Raw genomic sequence first — 6,000 nt, 5'->3', positions numbered from 1 at the left:
CTAGTAAATAAATAAATAACAGGTCTCAATCAATGTCAAGCAATCAGAGAAAGAATTACTCTACTGCACACTCAAAGGGGTGCTTCATGTGCTCTTGTCTCACACTTCTTGGGTATATGCTCATTTCTGCTGGTCTTTCTTCTCATCTCATGGTCAAGCCATCTTTTCTAGAAGAAGGCATAGATCTTTGAAGGGATACTTCATATGAAAAGTGAAACATCTTGAAGATGTTTTGGGAAATGATGATGATGATTATACAATACACTTTGAAAAGTACAATGAAGCAACTGCATAACACTTGGTTTCACCATCTTCATTTGCTTCCTCCTCTGACACATGCAATAGTCAGAAAAAAAAGGATCTGTGCTTGCATGGAAACCTCTTCTGATGCTTCCTAATGCAACACAAGATGCATCAGAATAGCTGTTCTGTGCACAGGCCCTTCTTCCAGCTTCTGCAAGCATCAAAAAATCCATATGAGGAGTTTGTGAGATACTACACTAAAGCAAGTTGCATTGCTTCTTTGCACGATGAGGGCCATCAGAGAAAAGGACCTTGTTTCACCAAAGCCATCTGACATAGGCCTGGACATCTCCTGTCTCTTAAATGAGCAGATGCAGGTTACCATAAATCTTCTTTGCAAAAAAAAATAATATCTTTCTAGTATGTTAGTCCATCTGAATTTATTTTCAATTCGAAAAAGTATCCCAGCCAATCTTTTTTAAAATTATGTGATCTTTTTAGACGGTTACAAACACTTGACAGCTTACCAAGGTAGTTTGATCCCAGTTTCTCCTACCATTTTGGATTTCACTTTGAATTGTAGAAATCATTTCTACCGGTGGTGGGTTCCATATCCCATTGCAACCGGTACGGTGCAATGGGGCCAGGCGCCCACCACATGCATACATGCATGCATACCCACTGCCCACGAAAATCCAGCTGCTTTGCAAAGCATTGCGCAGGCGCCGTATGCTCTATGAACGTGCGCAAATGCCCCGATCAGCTCAAATAGCGGTAAGGAGAGCTGGTGGGCGGGCCCTCCAGAGCACTGTACCAGAACAGTACCTGGTGCTCCCAGCAGGCTCCGGTACACCCGTACCAGGGCGTACTGGTCATATCCCACCACTGATTTCTACTATTGGCTATATCTTAATGAACATCTGCAATGATACTGTATCCTTTTTAAAATGATCTCTTTGTTTTGTGCAATGCTTGAGGCAGGCACTTCTCATTGGTTAAATTTTTGAAATACTTCATGAGAATGAAGCATGGCACAAACTATTATCCACTCCTGCTTTTAGTTATTTGTTTGCAAGGAAATGGGATTTTGCATGATTATTGCCTTGTCATTTCTCTCAATGGGGAAAGCTTTTCAATGTTGTTGACCGATGGGCTAAAGTGCCTCAATAAAAAAAAAAAAACCTAATCCCCAAACTCCCTAAGCGTCAATAGAACACCAAATGTATCTGTAAGACTTTTTGAACTTTTCAGAAAGAAAATAACGAGAGAAAATACATTTAAATGACAGGAAAAAAGGTTCTCTATGTTTCTTGTTCTCTTCAACTGTAAACAATTCCTAATAAAGTAGAAAATTCAGAGAAAAAAGATCAGAAGATTAGAAAGGAAACAAACAAACAAACAAAACCCCAACAGACTGCTGAGTTCTACTAAACTGAAGGTTTAGTAGAAATGAATGACACAGAGAAGTCAAATAATTGCTTTAATTTTATGGCATAGCTAGAAGACAGGGGTGAGTCATTCTTAGTCTCAAATTCCATGTTTCAAAGATGAGTAACTTCGTGCATACATTTCGGTTTTGTCTTTAGTCTAAACATCTAGGTCAGATTAAGACTCAGCTTTCCGAGGTGGAGGAGCCAATGTCATGACAAGACGATGTATGATCTCAATGCTCTGAGATCGCCGTCAATACTTTTGCCGCTGGGTGGTCCAAACGGACCTAAACTGTCCCGCAGAGATGATGGACAGGAAGAATACTGCTGATCTCAGGGACATCACAAAATCCCTGATCGATCCAAGAGAAGTTCTTCAAGTCGGTGACACAAATCCAGCCATTAGGCTGATGAAGTTGGGGTGGCTCCAAAATAGAAGGATACGGAAAGAGAAAGTGTTTCTAGCTGGTGAGGAATTTTTACCATTTTAAAAGAGATTGCCTATAAAAAACTTAAAACTAATTTAAATTGGAGAACAGAAGAAATAAGTGGCGGAATTAAAATTGGAATGGTTTTGGACAGTGGGTTATTTTACTTTTTAAATGCTATCTTCATGGATGGAATTTATGCAACTCTTTTAAAATGAATAGATTAAGTTTTCTTCTTCTATTTTTTATTATTATTCTTTGTAAACTATGGACTAAAATTCTCCTCTTTCATACTGTGGGTGTTCTTCTAACTCATTCAAGAATCGGACTTTTTTTAAAACTCGAAATACAAAAAAGATACAAAAAGAAACAAAGAAGGTTGCAACAATAACACTACTACTCAGAGGCTGGAGGTTTGTGTATTGGAAATGAAACACTCTTACTTTTCTCACTGATTATCGTGGCTTGGCACTCCAAGGTCTCACTGCTTGTTTATAGAGAGTGATAAGAAGAAAAGCATACAGATGTCCCTTTGAAGTATATCTTTAACCAGAGAAAGGTGAAAATAAAACATTATTGTGAATTTATGCTTAATTTTGTTTAAACCTTCCAAGCTAGAGCAGCAGTATTTGTTAGCTGGAGATAATGGCACAATTTCAACAGCAGAAAGAAATTTAAAGTCTGCAAAAGATAGTCTCAGAAATACAGAAATTATCAAACACATATGAGAAGATAGAGAAGAAGTTGGAAGACTTAGAGCATCTAACAGTAAAATATGATGAAGAAGTTGGAGATGTTTATCAAGTGGAAAAAGTGGTGGTTAGAATCTTAAAAATCGAAGAGAAAAATGACTATAAAGAAATTAAATGTGCTTATATTTATGGTGATTGGTTTGTCTCTGAAAATGGAAAGAGTGGAATACTGAAAGAGGAATTAAATGAAGAGGAACTCTACCCCAGATGGCAAGACACAGAAGAAGAAAAAACAAAAGAATTTATGGATTTAAAGAGAGAAATTTTATTAGCAACATCATTGATAACACTACCGACAATAAAAGATAAGCTGATTAAGGAAACAGAAGAAGGGCATCAAAATTACATGAGAGATTTTATAAGCAAGGAGTTGCTAAGAGGAATCCATACAAAGTTGATTAAGGAGATGATTAGAGGACTGACATCACAAATGGCAGAAGATATGAGACTGTTTTGCTATTGGAAAGATACAGGTTGATAGATGGAAGGGTATAATTTAAAAGTAGTTAAACTTAGTGAAATTTAGTGACAATAGATATAGTTAAATAAATAATTGATAATGATAATAATGTATACAATGTGTAGTGTTATTATAAGTAATAATTGGATATGAATATTGAATGGTACCCATGAAAGGAATATTAGAAATCCTTTTGGATTATATATAAAGGTTAATAAAAAAGAACTAAGTTAGATACAGTTAAGTCTTGATTATTAGGGGGAAAATATTATGATGCAGGATATAGTTAAATAAAGGAGGGATAATGATAACAACATATATGTATGTATGGGTACAACATAAGGAAACTAGATGTAAATTGTAAACAGTGATTTGGAAAGGAGGATTAGAAAATTTTGCTATTAAATATTATGGTTGTTTAGCTAGAATAGGATATAAGGATTCAGTGTTACTGGAGGATTTTAGAAATAGTAAATGAAATGCCAGTATGTGGTTATGTATTAAATCTTGGTATATTTTATGATGAAGGACATTTAAACAATTATAGTCAAATGAAAATGGAGGTATGATGATGGTAATATATATAAATATCTGAGTTAAAATACTTGAGTTAATATGAACTATGTTTAAGTGGAAGAGATGCACGAAAGCCTTTTTGTAACCAACTGATACACTTTCTACAGTATGTAAAGAAGGATGTGTTGTGTTTCTTTTGAAAATTATTTTTTTAAAAAAAGACTCAGCTTTCCATCGCTAATTAAAAGGATCCACTACAGTCATTAGTTTTTTCCCAAATTGTGGCTTATGGGTTCAGAAAATGAGCGGTGTGCTCCCCTCTTGCCCTTGTAAATGTGGTTAAGGTCTCTGCAAGAATCTGAAGTCAAAGCAGTAGATAAGTAATAAGAGTCAAGGGAATTCAAGGTAGGTTGGACTTAGATCTCATGTGATCATGAAAGGACTTGAGACTGATGACATATTTGACTCCTACCTCAGGCTTACTTGAGGAGCATGACCTTCTAAACACTACATATTATAATCTATTGTGGTCATCATCTATGAACCTTATGCTATTTTAATCCCCCCCCCTCAAAGCCATTGTGTAATTTTACGTTACAGGAAATAAATAGGAGGCAGATTTTCAGAATGGGCTCTTGCTTTCAGCCAGTTTGCAATGGGATTATTGGGAAGACGGGAACATCAGGAAACTGGTTTCATTTGGGGGTCTGATCTTTGGACTACTGATCCCAATATTGCCAACACTGTCTCTCTAAGGTTTTATAAATATGAAGATTGTCAAGTTTTTCGATTTGGAATCTTTTAATGATGAAGTATATGAAAAGAGGCATTTGTACTAACAGACTTTGTCCAGGCTCATGGGAAAAGTCTTCTGAGAAAGAAACAGAGTCTGAAGAACTAATTACCAAAGACCTTCAGGAGAGGGAGAACCAGTTGCCCTCTGCAATCCCAGGGGTTACAGTAGCTGAGCCCAACCTAAAGAAGATTCTGATGCTAAGCCTCCAGAACTGAAGGCTTAGTGTTTTTTCTTGCAGCTGAAATGAATAATACAACTGTCCTTGACCTGAATACTTCAGCCATTGATTTTGTTTTCCTCCCATAATTCAGGTAGGATGACATCATCATTCCCAACTCCCATTTATAATAACACCATGTGAACATTCTGAGGTTTATTCAATTTGCAAGTTATGGAACCTACCTTGTGACATCATGAAGGCCAACCAATGGGTGCCATTCATGCTTTTTCCCCCAGATTGGAATGTTACAATACTGTGCTTGTTTGTGTTTGAGAGCTTGAATCTAAATAGGAATGGGAAAATTAGTGGTGGAATTGCTGAGAGAGTCTCCAAACTTACCTCATTTCTCTAAAATTATTGTGCATTTTTCATCCACAGATTCTTTCTGAAAGCAATGGCAAACCACATGAAGTCATGCTGAGAACTTGCCCAACAGTCACCAAGAGTCTCCACTGATATAAAAGCACACACACACAAAATCAACTTGAATTTGACACAGGATAAAGACTGACACAGAACCATAGGAGATGTTGACAGGAAGTTGGGATCTGTTGGATTGGAGAAAGGACTAATAGAATAGACACAAACTGTTTTTTAAGACACAACCTACTTAATACCAAGCAATATTCTTGCAACGTTTAAAAAAATGGTAATATAGCCAAAAATAGCCACCAGGATTTAGCCCTGAAGCAATTTTTGTCTGGCTCCTTCTAGTCCTTCTAAATGTTAATCAAGTTATATTTAAAAATTTCCCACAGTTTCATTTGAAAGTGAAAACAGAATTATTTTAAGATGTACAAAATAAAGATGTTTGGCACGTTAAACTTACATGTCTTGCTATGAGTGTTAAATAGAAATACCTCATGTCACAATAATACATATTCCATATTTTGGAATATAAAGCCCTCTGTAGTTGTTTACAAAAATCATTGGCCATAATAAAATAACAGTGGTTGCCCCATCATCACGGGGCAATTGTGTTGAATGGAGTAGGGCTTGGGGTAGTTTTCTTCATGTGTTATCCTTTCTCTTCTGGGATTTTTCCTATAGGGTGGATAATGGATCCTGTAACATCTAAGTAATCTTATGTAGTATCATATATTTCCATATGTTCAGGTTATCATTTGTAGGTTATACTACATCATGTTGGTATGA

Source organism: Natrix helvetica, assembly GCF_964273705.1.
Source record: "Natrix helvetica genome assembly, chromosome: 2".
In the NCBI taxonomy this organism is placed as follows: domain Eukaryota; kingdom Metazoa; phylum Chordata; class Lepidosauria; order Squamata; family Natricidae; genus Natrix; species Natrix helvetica.
The sequence above is the reverse complement of the archived record's forward strand: the minus strand, read 5'-3'. Positions refer to the sequence as shown.